Raw genomic sequence first — 20,893 nt, 5'->3', positions numbered from 1 at the left:
GAAAAGGAAATTGTCAGGGGGGAGGGAGGGAGGTTTTTTGGCATTGGGAAAATTAGAGGTTGAATTTGGGAGAACTTGAGTAAGATTTAACTGAAGGAAAATATTAAGTGTTAAGTTTGAGAAGAAACATTTTTAATGTCAATCAGTGCTCTGTGTTCTTAAAATGAAAAGAATTGCTCAATTTCTACCCATTTTAATTGCCAGCAAATTCTAAGGGAATCATGTGGCGAATCATTATCCATGCTTGGAGAGACACAGATCAGCTTGGCCACAAAGTTTACATCCAGTCAGGGTTTCTTGCCGGATGGACCCATTATTAATCTCTGCAATGTCCTAGTAGGGAACTTTACACCTTTCTAAGCCAACGATGGAAATTTAGGTTCACAAAGGTTGGCCCTTAGCTAACAACATCCTGGGGGTTGTGGTTAAATATTAAATGCCAGGTAGTGGTGGGCAAAGTCCTGCACCATGTGGTTTTAATGGAAGACCACAACCTGGAGGACGGGCAGGGCCTGGTTGTACAGAGGCTGCGTAAGGATGTTTTTACAGAATAGAACCTGCTGAGGTTACTTCAGACGGGTATAAAAGGGGGCATTTAAGTGTGTCCCAGTGACGGGGGTCCATCCTCACGTGCACTGTCCTAGCTTGAGCTTTTCAGTCACCAGCCTTCTTTTCTCAAACCCAAAGACCTCCTTTCCTCAGAATATTTTGCTCATTTATAGCTGAAAGAAATGGTAAATTTTGGTTGGAGGTTAGTGAAGATAAAAGATGTCATTTCCTTTTTTCCCATGCCAAACAACTAGCATCCTAAGGGCTGGTGCACTGGCCCTTCCAGGGAGCATTTTGGGACTGTTACATCCCAGGTGCTGATGTCTCTCACAGGGCATGGGAGGGTAATAGAGGCAGAAGTTGGGGCATCAGCTCCCCAACTTCCCATCTTTCTCCTTGGTCTGAGACTAAGATTAGAAGGCCTGAGCATCGGGGTGGTACCCCAGAGGGACAGCCTCCTCTCCCATTCATACAAAATGAGTCACAGTGACACTCTTTAAAAAGCTTTACTAAATAAGGCAGCTAGGTGGTGCATTCAAGTGCCATATCTGGACACTGGGTTCAGATCTACCCTTAGATACCAGCTGTGAGACCCTTGAGTTGGTCCCTTCACTCTGTCTGCCTCCATTTGTAAAATGGGCTAGAGAAGAAAATGGCATCCAAGATAACCCCAAATAGGGTCATAGGGTTACTGAAAAAAATGGCAAAAGCAGAAGGAATGGAGACATGACCATCCAGCTGGAAACCTGGGTGGTTCCCATGTTGTCCATTTGCATGGAGGAGAGGAGTGAGCCCACTACTAGGAAAGTACCTCTAACCTAGGGCCCAGGGAGTTCGGGGCTCCAGATTTCAGGCCTTGATCTCTTCAGGAACATTTTGCGTCATATTTTGCCTGCTGGATCAAACCACTTCTGTCAGTGCTTCTCCAGCTTCTGGCCCCTGAGTCAGCTTGAGGTTCTTGGAGCACAGAGCCATCCTTGGCCGGGGCTGGAAAAGTCATGATTCCAAACCTGGCTTTGCTGTTTAAAAGAAGCTACAGAAGGAGGTCCAGGGCACTCCTGAGGCTCTTCCTCCAGTTCTCAAACTTTGTGATTCTGCTTTCCTACAATCAGATCTTGGCACCTATAGGATCCTCTTCCACTTCTCCATTTGGGATTGCTTTGCTTCAGACCCTTGCTGGCATCTGTCTTAATCTTTATGTTCCATTCCTGGTTTTTTCTTTTCTCCCATCTTCCACTTTCACTTGCCATCTACCTCATTGACATAAACCAGGGCTTCTTGATTTGTAGTGATTCCACTTTTCCATCTTTTGATGTGAAGCTCCACTTTTCTGTCAAATATGGCCTCCCCAACAGTCCTTACATAATCGTTTCTCTTCAGCTTTTTGATTTATAATTTGTTATAATCTCTTAATTTTGAAAATGGCCAGATTTACAAATAAGCTTGTAGATCATAAGATCATTTCCATAGCACTTTTAGATTACAGTTGTCCATCCCTTCCGATCAACATTCAGCAATATCTCTGAAATTATATTAACTTTTTCATATCAAAATCAAATATCAAATCTTAAGTTCACCTCATCTGCTGCCCATTTTCCTCTACATTTATGACCTGAGAATGGCAAAGAAATGGATTTGGCCAGGAATAAAAACATGGTCTAAACTGTTGCCTAAATAGAGCAAGAACATCAAGATCTGAAGTCAATAAACATTAAGAACCTACTATGTGCAGCGCCATCTCTGGCCACTGGATCCAGATGGTTCTGTAGGAAAAAGTGAGGCTGGTGACTGCATAGCCCTCTTACATTATGGCCTCACTTTCCCGATGTCATGGTCCTCTTCCAGGAATGAGGGATGAACAACAGCAACCACTGCTGAACATGGAGAACACAGAAGAAGGCTGCCTTCAAGGGGCTCACTGCAAATGACACAAACCAGGCTTAAATGGGAGATGACCTCAGACACCAGAATCCTCGTGGATTACAGTTGTCCATCCCTTCCGATCAACATTCAGCAATATCTCTGAAATTATATTAACTTCTTCATATCAAAAATTAAGTTCACCTTATCTACTGCCCATTTTCCTTGTGTCCAAAACCTTCTCCAGTGACATATTGGGCATTTTCTTTGCTATATAATAACACAACATGTTACATCTCCCCCTTCATTTTCAATCGTAATCCTTAATTTCTCAGACCAGAAGACTTCTAGGCAAATGTTCTTTCCAGTCTTGATGAAACTTTCTGTCTCTGGTCAAGAGCCCATCATTTTGCTATTTTATACAACAGTTTAGAACTCAAATCGTCATAAAGTCAAAATTCTCTTCATTAGCTCCATAGCTAGCCATTTGCTCCCACTGCTTCATAATTTCCAATATGAGGTGAAATGTTTTCGAGTGACTTCAGAACTTTTGGTTTCCTGCTTAGGATGTCATCATCCCTAGAGTTACATCCCAAGCTTTTAAGAATCATCAGATTTAATAAATCTTGACAGACTTTCCATTCAGTCATAGCAGGTATATATTAGGAAGATGACTGTCTTCCTACTTATTAAAGAAACATCCATTACCTCTTCTAGGGATACTAGTAGATTGCTTCTACAAGTCCTTTTTTTTTTTAAATATATAGGACCTCAGAAAGTCCAAACAATCTATATCTCTTTTGCCTAGTTTGGGTGGGCCAGAACTTCCTTTTCTTTCTCTGTAACTCATTCTTCCCTTCCCAGAATTACACTTAAGCATCTATCTAAAATGATCAAGCATATGTAATGGGGATAAAATAGCATTTCCACTACGATCAGGGATGAAACAAGGTTGCCCATTACCACCACTATTCAAATGTTAGCTTTACCAACAAGAAAAAAATTGAAGGAATTTAGAGTAGGGAATGAGGAAATAATTATCACTCTTTGTAGATGATATGGTGGTATATTTAGAGAATCAACTAAAAAATAACCAGCAAAGTTGCAGGATATAAAAAGCTCATATAATTTGTTGGCATTTTTTGTGTTACCAACAATGCCCAGCAGCAAGAGACAGAAATCCCATTTAAAATAACTGTAGACAAAATAAAAAATTTGTAAGTCTGTATACCAAGACAAACCCAAGAACACAATTAGCAAACACTTCATACAAATAAAGTCAGATCTAAACAATTGTAAAAAATGTCAATCGCTGATAGGTTGAGCTAATGTAATAAAATGTAATAAAACAGACAACTCTACCTAAATTTAGTCAGTGCTATATCAACCAAGCTGCCAAAAAATTATTTTATAGTGCTAGAAAAAAAAAAAGTATCATGTGATACTGGCTAAGAAAATGGTGAATCAGTGGAATAGGTTATGTACACAAGACACAGTATGTTATCAGTATGTATAATCTATTATTTGATAAATCCAAAGATTCCAGCTTCTGGGATAACCCACTACTTGAAAAAATTCCTGGGAAAACTGGAAAATAGTATGGCAGAAAGTGTAGATATAGACCAATATCTCACACCAAGATAAGGTTGAAATGGATTCATGATTTAGACATAAAGAGTGGTACTGCAAACAAATTAGTAGAGCAAGGGATAGTTTGCCTGTCAGATCTTGGGAGAAGGGAGAAATTTATGGCCAAACAAGAAATAGAGAACATTATGAAATGCAAAAATGGATAATAACAAAACCGATGCAGCCAAGATTAGTAGGGAAGCAGAATACTGGGAAATAATTTTTATAGCGAGTGTTTCTGATAAAGTCTTCATTTCTCAAATATATAGAGAACTGAGTCAAATTTATAAGAATACAAGTCATTACCCCAATTGATAAATGATCAAGAGATATGAACAGACAATTTCAGAGGAAGAAATTAAAATCTATAGCCATAAAAAATGCAGTATTGCATTTAATCAGTATTGATTAAAGAAATGCAAATTAAAAAAATTCTGAGGTATCACTTCACACCTCTCAGATTGGTTATGACAGGAAAAGAAAATGCTAAATGTTAACGGGGATATGGGAGAACTGGGACACTGCATTGTTGGTGGAGATACAGTCATTCTAGAGAGCAATTTGGAACTATATCCAAACTGCTATAAAACTATGCATACCCTTTGGTCCAGCAGTGTCTCTGCTGCTAAGAGGAAGCAAAAATGTTTGTGATGGCCCTTTTTGTAGTGGTAAAGAACTGGGAACTGAGTGGATGCCCATCAGTTGGTGAATGGCTGAATAAATTTTGGTATATGAATGTTATATGGAATATTATTTTTCCATAAGAAAGGATCAGCAGGATGATTTCAGAAAAGCCTGGAAAGATTTAACATGAACTGATGCTGGGTGAAGTGGGCAGAACTAGGGGATCATTTTACACAGCAACCAGATTATATGGTAATAACTATGATGATAAGACAACTCTTCTTAGCAATACAGTGATCCAAATCAATTCCAATAGACTTGGTTTGGAAAATGCTGTCTGCATCCAGAGAGAGAACTATGGAGACTCAAAGCAGATCAAAGAATACTATTTTCACTCTTTCTGTTTGTTTTTTTTCTTAAGGTTTTTCCCTTTTGATCTGATTTTTCTTTCACAACATGACTAATATACAAATATGTTTAAAATGGTTGTAATATATAACATGAGATTACTCACTGTCTTGGGGAGGAGGGAGGTAAGGAAGGGAGGGAGAAAAAAATTGGAACTCAAAATCTTACAAAAATGAATGTTGAAAACTATCTTCATGTAATTGAAAAAAATAAAATACTATTGAAAAAATAATTTTTAAGAGTTTTCACTTAGCATACATACAACACAAATGTAGCTTTGGGAATCACCATTGGCAGGAACAGAAAGATGGATGAATGGATGGTTTTCTACTTACTGATCCAGAAATCAACCAATGTGGGAAATCTTAGGCAAAGATTTACCCAGACTAATATTGAAAAAGACCGTTGAAATTCTAAATTTGGGCTAATGGGAAGGTTCCTGCTTGTTCTATTTACTCAAGTCTGGGAAAATATGGATCCTGTCTCTTGTTAAACAGGTGATAGGGAAATTGCTAAGTCTCTTTGATCAAGACTTGGCTGATCCAAGTCATGTACCCTCATTGGAATACAACCCATTTTTCATTGTAATATTTGTTCTGTCCTTAATTGTAAACATATCAGAGTTGATCGCCACCTTTAGGAACATCCATTCTTCCAAGGACATTGAGCGCATTGCCATGAGGGTCTTTGAGAGTGCCAGTGACTTTTTTTATTAACATGTTACCCTTATTAATAACATTAAATTACCCAGAAATTATATATCTTAAACTTTTTAAACGTCACAGTTTGCAATTATAGCAGATAGCACAAAGATCACAAAAACAGTTCTCTCGGGATCAAAATGGTCCCAGATCTTCTTGAAAATTTCCTATGACTCCACCTATGGCAAATCATCCTTTTGGAGTTACCTAGTCACAAATCCCTAGGGTGCTTTTTAAGTTCATTCATCTAATTTCCATTGCTTCCACTAATTTGCCTTGGTATAAGTGAACAGTGATTAGGACTAATTCACTAATTATGCAAATACCAAAGGCAATTAGTAAAGGAAGATATTTGAAGAAACTATTTTTAAAATCAACCACTGCTTCCTGTTTCTTCTGCTACTATTGGGTAAACTGTCCCCAACCATATTAGTTGGAAAGAGAAGAAGCGTTCATTAAGGACTTATTGTGCACTAGTAGACATTGTGCTAAGCGTTTTACAGATATTGATTCATTTGATCCTCACAACAACTCTATGATAAAGTAGGTGCTATCATTATCACCATTTTGTAGTTAAGGAAACTGAGGCAAAAAATATCTTAAGCGAGCTGCCCAAATTCACACAGCTTGTATACAGTGTTTTAAGGCTACAAAGTTGTTCACATATATTATTTAGACCTCAAGGCAGCCTTGCGATAATAGTGCTACTATTATTACATTTACATTAATCTAAATTCCCAAAGATTACTGTGAATAATAATGATAATAATAATTAACATTTGCATAACACAACATCTTTGACCATCCTGGTGGCTCTCCTGTTTACTTCATTCCTCCACTAAGACCAAGGATGATCCCGAGATCCCTCAGAGAGCTAGTCCAGACAGTACATTTTGGCGCCCAACATGAGGCACAGAAAGAGCACACTACATTTTTGTCACGTATCCTGCTTTTGCTTATAAGGAACCTAAGTTTCAGAAATGATATAACTGGTCTATGACGTGATTTATTGTAATGTAACATCTAATTGCCCAGAGAAAATTCAAATGTAGGTAACTTTTTATTCAATTAAGATCTTGAAAAGAAAAGAAAAAGAAAATTTTTTAAAGATCACATTAACAGTTAAAGGAGTAGGTTGGAATTCTTAGGTTTCGATTCCAAGGAGAGTGCTACATCAGATTTCCTATAGGGAGCTTCTACTATAGGAACTCCTTCCTCTGAAGATTGTGACCCTTCTATGCTTTAGTAGGAAATTCTCCACAAACAGCAGGGGCAGAATATAAAGCCAGAATTTTCTTGGTAGCCACACAATGTGGAGAGAAAGCTTTTTGAGTCAAGCCCGAGTTGAGTTGGCAGGGGTGTGTTGGAGTCTGGTTCCTGTAGTGAAGTGAAGGGCGTGAGATGCAGGGATCAGGCGAAAGAATTTGATGAGAACTCTTCAAAATTTTATTGAGCAGAGAGCAGAGAGACAAACATGTATACCTCCAATGCTTATAGACTTGATACAAAATCTAACAAGCACAATCTACTGAGTTCTAAATGATTAAGCCCAAATCTTGGGTATTTAGATAGAGATGTAAATAGTTGAGAGTAAACTTATCATTCCAATGTCCTCAAGTACCTTTCTCCCAAATGCCTTTAACCTCCATTTCCTGTCCTAAGATCAAAGGTAAGCCTTTGAAACATTGTATAGTAGTTTTATATTTTGCTTCAGTCGCTAGATTTATAATCACATATTAACAAATATGTCTCTGCTATTTCAGTAAGAAAAGGGAGTTTTGGTGAGCCAAGTTACTGTAAGATTCAAGACGTGGAATGGATTTTTACCTCCTGGCTCTCTACAGGGGTAGACATCATGCAGAGGGGCAGAGAGTGGGAAACCATTGATGGTGGTTGTTGTTCATCTCTCATTTTTAAAGAGATTCAATGACATCACAGGGTGATGACTTGACTTGCCCATGAATTGGATTTAAGTGGGTCAGAGTCTTCAAATCATTGAAATCCAATGTTAAGATAAAAGTCAGGATGAATGGCAATGGTCCAGGATGCTGTGGATGATTTAGGGAATCTTTGACATCTGACCAAGCTCTAGGCACCCCACAGCATCTGCTTCCTGACCTTTGGAACAAAATGTTCTCCTCTGACTATTTTTTATGTAGTCCAACTAGATGCCCTGCTAACTCGTCAACAGGTTTGAGACCTGGTTTAGCCAGTCTGCTGAGGGTGTTCAGGGAGAACTAGCTCCTCTGGAGTGAGGTTTGCTGAGCCCTTTTCAGGGTTGCTCATCCATTTTTGGGGTCTATTCACCCAATTCTATCTGTGGCTCCAAGGTGTAGCTTGCACAGTGGCCAATGAGTAATAGTACAACACTACCCAGAATTCCCACTTAGATAAGCTCACAGCCCTGGGAGATTATTTCAGGACTGCCCTTGAGGGAATGCTATTCCCATTATCCTATATAGCTTCCCAGGTGAGTGTATAATGTTAACATTTTCCCACTAGAGATAAAAGAATTCATCTCAAACTTTTCTTGGCAGAGATGGGAAACTATGGAGATAGAACAAGGTACACACCATTAGACTATGGGTCTGATTACTCAATTGCTTCCTCCCACCCTTTCTTTTATTTTTTAAGGACTGGCTCCCTGGGCAAGGATGGAGAAAGGAATGGTTTGGGAAATGTAGGTGATATAAAAACAAAAGATATCAATAGAAATTAAAACAATCATTTTCTTCTAATGTGATAAATTATATTTCTAATTTTCTTTGTATTATGCCAGTCTTAAATTCCAGAGACAAATTTCCTTGACGATTGGGAACCATCTTCAATTATTATCATATTGTTTGCAAAGATTAGGTTGAGAATTTTTGCATCAGTCCTCATAAGTTAAAGTAACAGACTGGCATAGTGAATAGATTTTTTTTTAAGAATAGCATAATTTATTATTATGTATACTATGTATAACATATAATGTATATATTAATAAAATTGAATTACAAAAGGACTATCACCAAAATATAAAATACTTATATTAATAAATCAAATATAGTTGTAACATAAATCAGGTTTCAAAAGCAAATTGAAGTATCTTTCTAAGAACTACCAAAAATAGAGTGAGGAGAAATATTGGTCCCAATAATGCCATCAAAATTTTTAATAAAAAAATCAATATATTATACCATCCAAATTATTATCAAGAGACAGGATGCCAAAACTCATGAAATGTCAAGTACACAACTATTTCAGCCAGTGAGTAGATTTCTTAAATCATAAAGTTAGAAAGCCCTGGATTCAAATTCTGCCTCTGACACCTACTGGATATGGACCCTATGGACCTCAAATATCTCTTTAGGATATAGTTTCTAAATCACAGAAGGGTCATAATGTGCTTCAGAGGTAGAACTTCCCTTAGTGAAAGCTCCTGATGCTGATAAAATCACATCTTGTTTGTAAGAGACATTCTGATGCAGCACTAATCTTGGAGTGTTGAAGCCCTGGTTTTGAGCCCTGACTAGCTACTTTAATTAGTTGTATGACCTTAGATAGATCATTTCACCATGTTACCTCAAGAAATCCCTCCGCATTTATGAATGATTGAAGAGAGAGCTTCCCTACCTAATGAAATCATAATTTATCTATCATTATAGACTAGAGTGACCTTTATTTATTTGCTATTTTGTAATTGCTCTTGTAGAATTTGTCTCCTAGAACAATTTGGAACTATGCCCAAAGGGCTATAAAGTTGTGCACACCCTTTGAGTCAGCAGTATTTCTGCTGGGTCTGTATCCCAAAGACATCATATAAAAGGGAAGAAAACCCACATGTGTAAAAATGTTTGTGGCAGCCCTTTTTGTGGTGGCAAGAAACTAGAAAGTGAGGGGATTTCCATCAATTGGAGAATGGCTGCATAAGTTCATAAGTTATGGATGTTATGGAATATTAATTGTTGTATAAGAAATAATTATCTGAATGGTCAAAGGATATGAACAGACAATTTTCAGATGATGAAATTGAAACTATTACCACTCATATGAAAGAGTGTTCCAAATCACTATTGATCAGAGAAATGCAAATTAAGACAACTCTGAGATACCACTACACACCTGTCAGATTGGCTAAGATGAGGGAAAAAATAATGAGGAATGTTGGAGGGGATGCGGGAAAACTGGGACACTGATGCATTGTTGGATGGAGTTGTGAACGAATCCAACCATTCTGGAGAGCAATCTGGAATTATGCCCCAAAAGTTATCAAAATGTGCATACCCTTTGATCCAGCAGTGTTACTTCTGGGCTTATACCCCAAAGAGATACTAAAGAAGGGAAAGGGACTTGTATGTGCCAAAATGTTTGTGGCAGCCCTGTTTGTAGTGGCTAGAAACTGGAAATTGAATGGATGCCCATCAATTGGAGAATGGCTGGGTAAATTGTGGTATATGAATGTTATGGAATATTATTGCTCTGTAAGAAATGACCAGCAGGATGAATACAGAGAGGACTGGCGAGACTTACATGAACTGATACTAAGTGAAATGAGCAGGACCAGGAGATCATTATACACTTCGACAACGATATTGTATGAGGATGTATTCTGATGGAAGTGGATTTCTTTGACAAAGAGACCTAACTCAGTTTTAATTGATAAATGATGGACAGAAGCAGCTACACCCAAAGAAAGAACACTGGGAAACGAATGTAAACTATTTGCATTTTGGTTTTTCTTCCCGGGTTATTTGTACCTTCTGAATCCAATTCTCCCTGTGCAACAAGAGAACTGTTCGGTTCTGCACACATATATTATATTTAGGATACACTGTGACATATTCAACATGTAAAGGACTGCTTGCCATCTAGGGGAGGGGGTGGAGGGAGGGAGGGGGAAAATCGGAACAGAAGTGAGTGCAAGGGATAATGTTGTAAAAAAAAATTACCCTGGCATGGATTCTGTCAATATAAAGTTATTATAAAATTATATATGTACATATATATATTTAAAAAAAAAAGAAATAATTATCTGCTGCCTGCCATCTAGAGGAGGGGGTAGAAGGATGGAAGGGAAAAGTCAAAACAGAAGTGAGTGCAAGAATGTTGTAAAAAATTACCCATGCATATGTTCTTTCAATAAAAAGTTATGATTAAAAAAAAAGAAGAAATGATGATCTGGCCAATTTCAGAAAAACCTGGGAAAATTTAACATGAACTAATGGGAAATGAAGTGAGCAGAACCAAGAGAACACTGTACACAGCAACAAGATTGCATGATGATGAATTGGGATGGATACGGCTCTTTTCAGCAATTCGATGATTCAAGGCAATTTCAATAGCATTGGGATGGTTAATGCCATCTATATCCAGACAGAAAACTATAGAGACACTATGGATCGAAGCAGAATATTTTCACCTTTTTGTTGTTCTTTGTTTGCTCGTTTTTGTTTTTGTTTTTTCCCTTTTGATCTGTTTTTTTCTTGCACAGTATGGAAATATATTTGGAAGAATTGCACATTTAAACTATATCAAATTGTTTGCTGTCTTGGGGAGGGGGAAGAGGAGAAGAGGAAGAAAAATTTGGAGCACATGGTTTTGCAAAAGGGAATGTTGAAAACTATATTTACCTGTATTTGGAAAAAAAAATTCTATTAAAAAGAGTTGGGCAAGGGACAGCTAAATGCTACAGTGGATAGAGCACCAGCCCTGTAGTCAGGAGGACCGGAGTTCAAATCTGGCTTCAGACACTTAACACTTCCTGGCTGTGTAATCCCAATTGTTTCAGCACAAAAACCAAAAAAGAGTTGGGCAAAATATTATCCTTTTCTTTCCTTAGTACCAGAGAAACCTGGGAAAGTTTATATGCAGAGTGAAGTGAATAGAAACAGGAGAACAATTTATACAAAACAGTAACCTTGCAAAGGCAAAGAACTTCAAATGACTTAGGAACTCTACTCAAAAACCAACCACAATTCCTGAGGACTCCTGATGAAATACTCTGCCACCTTCTGGCTCAGACTTAGTGTGGGCCAATCGATGAGAGCCACAGTGACTGGATTTAAGGCTTGGTCCTTCGGAAAAAAATCTAGCAGCGCAACCCCAAGATGTCTTGGGAGGGTTCAGTGATCAAAAACAAAATTACATTCCTTTGGGCAGAGCAGCCACAGGTGAGGATATGATGCCCTGTGTGAACAGAAGGTAGGGAAAGGAAGAGGGAAGGGGGAAGATTGAAAGGGAGGGAAGGAAAGGAAAGGGGAAGAGAGGGGGAAGAGAGGGGGAAAGTGAAGGGAAGGAAGGGGAAGAGAAGGGAGAGGAAGGGAAGAGAAAGGAAGGGAAAGGAAGGGGAAGGAAAGGGAAGAGAGGAAGGGGAAGGGAGGAAAGGGATGGAATGGGATGGGATGGCTTACTTTCTGAGGAACAACCAATGTGGAGGCTACTATTTAGGGACCATTCTGATTGCACCAAAGCTCTTAATGAAATCAAGGCAAAATGGAGTTTTTAATAGCTCCCTCATTGGTCTAGACTCCTGTACAAACTTGTTAAAGAACCAGTAGTGACTACTTTTTCATATCAATTCTAGGACAATACCTTTCTCCATTTAAAAATTTTCTTCTCATAGTTTTCCCCTTTCCATCATCGAAAAAAAGATCAACTAATGAATGAACTAAAGATATAAATGAACAATAAAAACAATCTCTACTTCCAAGTGATGGCCATTCCAATGGGGAAAGGGATTTCAGAGGTTCTATCGTCCATTCTCCTCCTTTTGTAGTCGGAAAACTGAAATCCAACTTGGGGAAATAACTTCTCTAGGCCCTAGAGTCAGCTCGATGCCGCTACAGTGAATAGAGTGCTAGGTTTGGGAGTCAGGAAGAGCTGAATTCAAATCCAGCCTCAGACACTAGAGCTCCGTGATCCTGGGCAAATCATTGACAACTTCAGTTTCCTCCACCATAAAACAGGGATAACAATAGCATCTGCCTCTTTCTATAATGGGAGGATTGAATGAGAAAATAATTGCAAAGCACTTAGCACAATGTCAGGTACATTGTTGACCCTTAATAAATGCTCATTTCCTTCCTTTCTTCCTCTAAGGTCACATAATACGTTGGTAGCGGCCCGATTTCTACATATCTTGAGAAAGTCAGTTAGAGTCTTTAGCTTGGTTTTGCTTTTTTATATTTAGAATAAAACATTTCTTCCCAGCCCTTTTTCTGTGGGAGGGAGGGAAAGAAGGAATAAGCATTTATGCAGCACCTGCTTTGTGCCAGGTACTGTATTTATCCTTATTATCTCATTTGATCCTCACATCAACTCTGAGTGAGAAGTGCCGTTATTATCTCTGTTTTACAGAGGAAGAAACTGAAACAGACAGAAGTCAAATGACTTGCCCAGGATCACACAACTAGTAAGTGTCTGAGATTGAGTAAAATCGCATCTTTCTGACTTTCTGCCCAACACTCTATCCTTTGTGCCATTCACAGAATTATTGTACAAAGAATAGAAAGACCACTAGTCCAAGTGTGGACCCTCCCACTGTAATGTCAAAGAAACTGAGCAAGAGAGAGAGTAGAGACCAATTAAATAGTTTATTAAATGTAGAGAGATACTGGGACCAGAGGGATCTTGGTCCTGAGTATTGGGACAGCAAGCTTTTTTATAGGATAACAAGAACAATGACATAATTTTCTTTTGGAGGCAATTGGGGTTAGGTGACTTGCTCAGTGTCTGAGGTTAGACTGACTTAGTCTGAGATCCTGACTCCAGAGCCAGTGCTCTACCCACTGAATAACCTAATTTGTTTTGAATTGTGTTTTGGGCTGAGAATTTATCCCCCCAAAATGGCCTTTTATATTCCCTAAGTGGATTTTTGAGGAGTCCCAATAATATATTTATTATCAAATTGAACGAGATGAGGTGAGATCTTTCAAGACAATTGTGAAAATCGAGTAAGGCTCCATCTATTTCAGAGTTAGAGGAGGCCTGAAGGACTCTGAGCATTGATTCAAGGGCATACTTAAGTCCCCTTTCTGCTATACTCCCATGACATCATTTTCTCCCTATTTCAATCAAATATGGGCAACTATGTACTTATTGGTCAAGTTCAATTTCTTGGGTAGTTCCTGTATTTAGAATGTGAGACCCTCAGCCCATGGAGATGAGGGTCAGAGGTGGGAGGAGTATTTGCCTTAGGGACTAAAGTGTTAATCCTGCCCCAGAAGGTGTGTCCTCCCTTAGATTGCCTGCTGGATGGGTGAAGGTACAATAAACTTTGCTTTGCTCCTAGAGATCTCTCCAGCTTTTTTTATTAAATGGTGACCCCCCTCACCATTTCTGAGCCACACAAAATCCTGCAATTTTAGATTTAGAAGTAATAGACCTAGTAGTCAGTCCAATACCTACCTAAGGAAGGGGAAAGAATATGGTTCTCTCACACACACCCTCGATTCAGTTGAAAAAGTCATATGGGAAGAAATTTTAATGCGTTAACAAGGTGTGACACAATGGGACTCTTTAATGAGGTATGAACATCTGTCGGATTAAATTAAAAAGACTCATGATTGACTGAACAAACAAATTAGCCGTGCTCCAGCTCTCAGCTAAGCCCTGAGTGAGTTTGATCAGGTCAAAACTGAAGTCTCGGCAAACTCGGGAACGCTTTGTGGAGGACACAATGCCAGGGAAGAAGAAAGTATTGTTCTTTCTTTTTCTCCCGTTCCCACTGGTTAGTGCAGCCAGCAGTTTGAGGGGTTCATTGATTAGAGATCTTGGCAAAATTGAAGAAGCCAAACCATAAACTCCAGATAGAGGGAAACAGAGATAGTCATGGAGGAAGAAAGCAGCTTTGAAGAGCGGGACCACTGGAAGCAGAGAAGAGAGCCAGCAATGGAAAAGGCAGTGGGAACACACACAGCATCCAGGCCCCAAAGTAGCCAGGATTATGGGTGGCCTTTGACACACGTGTATCGCTGAACTCCAAAGTTCAACCCATTCTTATCGTGGATGGATGTATTTTTGTGGGAGAGTACCCTCCCTCCAGTTTTTAGGGGGGTGTGTATTTGAGTGTTGAACTAGTTCCTGCTTGCCCCATCCCCACCCCCTGCTTACCCAAGCATTTTGTCTAAGCAGAATGCAAAGTCCTTGTGCTCTGTGGTCAGAGCACCCCCTCCTGTACCCCTGCTCTCGGTACTCCCCTGCTCTCGATAACTAATGATGTCTGCTTCTGTCTCTTCCTGATTATACAATTAACGCCCTCTAACTTATGGTTTTTTTTTTTAATTGAAGGTTTTTATTTTCAAAACATATGCAAGTATAATTCATAAACTCCACTTGAAATTTTACCAAGTCTCACTGGCTGTTTTTTGCAATACAACAGTTGTTACTTAAAAAAAAAAAATCCTATTCTAGCATAGTAAATACCTTTCATTAAGAGTTAATTGTCACCAGCCCTGGAGTCAGGAGGACCTGAGTTCAAATCTGATCTCAGACACTTAACACTTCCTGGCTGTGTGACCCTGGGCAAGTCTTTAACCCGAATTGCCTCAGTAAGCCAAAAAAAAAAAAAAAAAAAAAAAAAAGCAGATTTTAATTATAATTAATACTAATTAAAGCAAGCTAAATTTCAAGAAAGGAAGACAGCAAAGCACAAGGAGTAATACTGCAGGTAAATTTATAAGAATTTGAGAATAGAACTTACGGTAAATGACATCATGGGATTCAGATTGACGTGACTTCTGGGAAATTTCGTAATGAGTGCTAACAATCACCCCCTTCCTTTCATGAAACTAAGAAAATCAGAGTCCAGGTGTGAGATAGCAGCCCTGAATTTTGGATGACAGGGTAGATGTCTTTGAAGGATAGCTTAGTGGAATAAAGATATCAAGCTTGGCTCCCATTTTTTTCACACACATTCTCTAAAGTTGTGCCATATCACTCCCAAATAGTTACATTCCCAAGATGAATACGTCATTCCCAAAGCCAGGTGATCTGGGCTTTTTTGGAAAAGTATTAGGGTCTCTACTACTATTGAAGTTGCCATTATGTCATTCCCAAAGTCAGATATCTGCAGGATACACCTTTGAACTGTAATGCCTCAGTTTCCCTGAATTATTATGCTATATCCTGAATAAAATTATTATGGCCATCCCTTTTTTCCTTACCCCATTAAGCTCTGGTCCCTCTCACATTACAGTGTTTTAAAACCCCAGATGGCTTATCTCAAATGCCTAGGTATTGCTCACTATCTCCTGTCCCAGACTCTCTGTCCCCTGCTCTTTCTTGATCCCCAATCTGTCAGAACTAAAGTTATGATCCCTCCTGAAATAATGACTTATCCAGTGTTGTCCTGTTGTGCCAAAGTTCCATTTTGATGTCCTGACCTACTTTCCCCATTGTCCTATTAGTTCTTCTGCCTCAGGTTATAACCTTTCCCTCTTAATGTTTGATGAGATAAAGGTTTTATATCTTTAGGTTACAGACATTCCTTCTTAATGTTTAACAGGATAAAGATTTATCCATTTTAACATCATTAGAATATCAGTAACCTCCCTCCATTGTGTCATCCTAGGGGTCTCCCCCACCATTAGGTTATCCCCACCTAGGTACCTCCCCCATTATGTCATTGTTCTTGTTATCCTATAAAAAAGCTTGCTGTGATGATACTCGGGGCTGGACTCTTTGAGATGATAGTCTCGTCCAGCCCTGGGATCAAACATGCATCCATTGGTCCCAGTATTTCTCTCCATTTAGTAAACTATTGAATTGGTCTCTAATCTCTTGTCTTGCTCAGTTTCTTCGGCATTACATTTCCCCTTTGCCTTTGTTTCCTTATAGCTGGAACCCTATAAAAGGTCTGTGTTTTAATTGTTAGAAGTTGGCTATCTTTGGTGCAGGAATCCTGTCCAACTGACTAGCCCACATTCTCCGCTATTAAAATATTAAAACCTAATCTCTGTCTTGCCTCAGTTACTACGACATTACAGAACCTGAGAGTAGTAGTCCCTGCTTGCCATCTGGGGGAGGGGGTGGAGGGAGGGAGGGGAAAAATCGGAACAGAAGTGAGTGCAAGGGATAATGTTGTAAAAAATTACCCTGGAATGGGTTCTGTCAATAAAAAGTTATTAAAAAAAAAAAAAAAAGAGTAGACCCAAACTACAGACCAATGAGAATGAAGTTTTTTGGTTTGTTTTTGTTTTTATTTTTGTTTAGGAATCTAAATCCAACTTTTCCCCTCCTTCCCTCAACCCCATTTCCTAGATGGCAGGTAATCTAATACATGTTAAATATGTTAAAATATATTAAATCCGATATATATTGTATTCAAGATTTTGTTGTATTATTTATACGATAGTTTGAAGGGTAGTGTGGGGTTAAGTTTATTAACAAGATAGTAGCACAAAATGTTCTGTTTGTTTTCATGTTACCTTCTTGTTGTTTTGTGTTTTGTTGTTTTGAATGAGATATAAAATGCTTTGCTGTTCATCATCATCATCATCATCATCATCCTTTAGTAGGACCTTTCAGGGCTCCATGAGCCATTTACCATGTCAGGCAGTGAAGCATTTATAGGCACTGGACCTAGCCTCAGGTACTTAGCTTGGGTAAGTCACTTTACCTTTCAGCCTCAGTTTCCCTATTTGTAAAAGGGATTGTTGAGGTCTAGATTTGGGGTAACTAAATGAAATTAGGATTAAGGTCTAATGGCATGTTTGGGGTACAGATTCAGCGCAAGGGTACGGCAGTAAATGAGGTCTAGTAGCAGCGCGAGTTCCCAATAAAAGCATTTATTGGCCCGGAAAGCTAGATTGATAAAAGAGGTTTATTATTAGGTGAAGATAGAGATAAGGAGGGCACTGGACAAAGGGTCCAGGGAACAGAGGGTCCTCACATGGCTACCATGTTTGGAATCTCTGCAAAGAGGGGTTCCCAGTGTGGCCTTTTAATAATAGGAGACTTAGCTCAAGGCCTTTTGGGTATAGCCCCAAAGTTGGCTCAGATCCGGGTGGGACTGGGAACAGGTCAGATCTTCTATTGGAATCCAAAGGGACCAGGATTTGTGATTAAAGGACAATTTACATTATTAACTAGGAGAGGGTGGGAATCTAGAAAGAAATCTTTCCCAAATCAGGACAAAATAGCATCTATCTCTGAAGGCTGGGTAGGATTGTAGGAAGCGACTGAGATCTTCTGTGTAGAGTATTATATGTTGTTGAATCACTTCAGTCCTGTCTGATTCTCTGGGACCCCATTTGGGGTTTTCTCAGCAGATACTGTAGTGGTGGGCCATTTCCTTCTCCAGCTCATTTTACAGATGAGGAAACTGTGGCAAACAGAGTAAAGTGACTTGCTCAGGATCTCACTAATCTAATGATTAGATCAATCAGTCATTCCACAAACATTTTCTTTTCGATAAACATTTATTAAGTGCATATTTGTGGCAGGCACTGTACTGGACACATTATACACAAAGATAAAAATGAAATGAAAGTTGGAATCAATTAGTATTGTGTCTGAGTAAGTGTCTGAAACCAAATTTGAATCAGTGGTGAGATCTTCGATGTTAGGTATAGTTAGCAGAAGAATTAATTTAAAAAATTAATTCCTTAGGCAAGCAGGAAGAAGGCTCTGATAATGGTGATCAATTTAGTTCCTGGGTCCCACACCCTAAAGGTAATTTAGTTAGAAATAGAAATTATGTCAAGAGCCTGAGGCTAAATTTTCCCTATAAAATAATTTATGGCCCAGGGCTTTGCCTCTACCCTGCTTAGGGTCAGTCCATCTGGGCACTCTGTCTCCTGGTGTCTTTTCCCTTCCCCCGAGCCATGTGGTAAATCCCCTACTTCTCAGCTCCACTTCTCCCCCTTACAGCTAACTAACCCTTTTAGGATACTAAGTCCCTTTCAGGATTGAGCTTGCCAGCTGAGGCCATGCCCCAACCTCCCTCTCTACTGGTAATTGGGAGTTCCACTGAGGAACTTGTCTTTCATTTCTCCCCCACTCTATTTCCCATTTACCCTATGGGATAAACTGAGTGAAGCCCCTCTCATGGGAAACAGCCTTAAACTGTGCCCTAATTAGGCCTTGAAGCTTTGCAACAAGTGGAGCCAGAGCTAAAAAGCTGCAGGTGTTCCATTGTCTTGAATGAACCTTCCCCTTCTGTTTCCCCCAACTCTTAATTAGCATTTAAGTACTTCTTTTAAAGGCAATTTATTCTTTTGTTTCTGGGATAGATTTCCCTGTTTAGAATATAAGCCTGGACTCCCCCAGACAATGGAAGAGAAGGTCAAGGGATGGGGGTGGGGGGAGGTGGGGGGCGCTTCTGTTCTATTTAATCTTGTGTTTTGTAGTTTGTGCTTTGCATTTCTTTAGTTGGAAATGCTCTTTCTGCTGAGATTGTAATACCTCCCTTTTTGCTTTTTCTCACTCTGAGAATCTCCCAATTATTTTTGTGGTCTCACTGTCCCACACATTTACCATTCCGGGTGTCTGTTCTGTAACCCCTTCCCCTAAATAAATCTACCTTTTGCCAAAGAGAATAGCTGTGAGGGCTGGATCTGGAGAAGTATTTTCATTTCAAGTATACTTCTCCAGAGTTCTGGCCCTCTATAGCTGACTCTGTCCCCACTTCTCTCAGCCCTTATATAGCCTGTTACAATTATGTCATTACAACTATGTATGTGTGACTAGAGAACCATTATATCACCATACTAAGTACTAAGTATATATGGGAATTAGAGAACCATCATCTCAATCCCACTGAGTTAACACCTTGTTGTAAGTATCCTTGTTTCAAGTATACTTCTCCAGAGTTCCGGCCCTCTACAAATGGCCATTGGTAATTCTCCACATGACAACCCCAGCTTTTGGTACCTGCCATCATTTTGTGTGGGATTTAGAAGCCCCTTACTCAAAATGACTACTCAGAGATCAGTCAATATTTTTGTAGAAAGGTCGTCTATTATACCTCCAGAGGATAAGCCATCCCATCACGAGATAAGGAAGAGAAAGCTTGAGGACTTAAGAAGTAGTAAAGATACACAGCTTTTCTACAAGAGATTACATCATAAGTAAGAGAGCATTGAGAAGGGAAGGGGAGGCATCTAATTGGTTGTTGCTATCGGGAGAGATTGGAATGGAAGGTTTCTGTTTCCCCAAAATCACCTGATTTCTAGGAAAAAGAAAGTCAGGACCTTCAGGCTTCAGGTAATTAAGTAGACAGTAGTATAGCTGGCCAAGACAAGTAAGTATGGGCCTGCACATATTATACAGGTCATAGGGGAAACACAGAAATAACGAAAATAAAATATAGAAAAATAATTCACATAGTAAGTTCTTCACCTTATCTCTCTATTCCACACAATTTGGTGACAAATCCCACCCCATAGATCACATCATCAGGACAGTGAATCTTCCTGACTCCAGGCCTGGAGCTGTAACCACTGTACTGCCACCTAGTTGCCCAAAACATTAAACCAATTCCAACTTTTTAAATTTCATTTTTATCTTTGTGTATACTGTGTCCAGTAGTGTCTGGCACAAATATGCACTTAATAAATGTTTATTGAAAAGAAAATGTTTGTTGAATGACTGATTGATCTAATCATTAGCTTCCCCCTTATTGCCATTATTCTGTTTCACCTATTTCTTTCCTGTTGTGGGACGTGTATCAGAGTGGAGAATAACTCAGCAGAGGAATCCTACCAGGGAACTCACGCCTAGATCTCCAAAGTTCTTCTCCTGTGTCTTTGTATTTTAAAAAATATTTATAGTCTAGTTCCAGTGACCTTGTGATGGAGAGCCATGCACACCCTGTGAGAGAATTGTGGGAGCTGAATGTGGATCACAAGATAGCATTCTCACCTTTTTTGTTGTTTCTTGCATATTAATCTCCTCATCATTTTCTTTTCTGGCTTTGTTGTGCCAAAGTTTCCTTTTAAAGTCGTGATCCAGTTTCTCTAATTGTCCTATTTAATTATTCTGCCTCAGGTTATATAACCTTTCCCTCTTAATGTTTGATGAGATAAAGGTCTACCTCTGTGGCTCTGCCCCAAAATCCCAGGCTATAATCATTCCCTCTTAAATGGTTGATGAGATAAAGGTTTTATATCTTTAGGTTATAGACATAGGTTATATATTCC

Source organism: Antechinus flavipes, chromosome 4 (assembly GCF_016432865.1).
Source record: "Antechinus flavipes isolate AdamAnt ecotype Samford, QLD, Australia chromosome 4, AdamAnt_v2, whole genome shotgun sequence".
Taxonomy (NCBI): Eukaryota; Metazoa; Chordata; class Mammalia; order Dasyuromorphia; family Dasyuridae; genus Antechinus; species Antechinus flavipes.
This window is presented reverse-complemented; position numbering follows the sequence as displayed.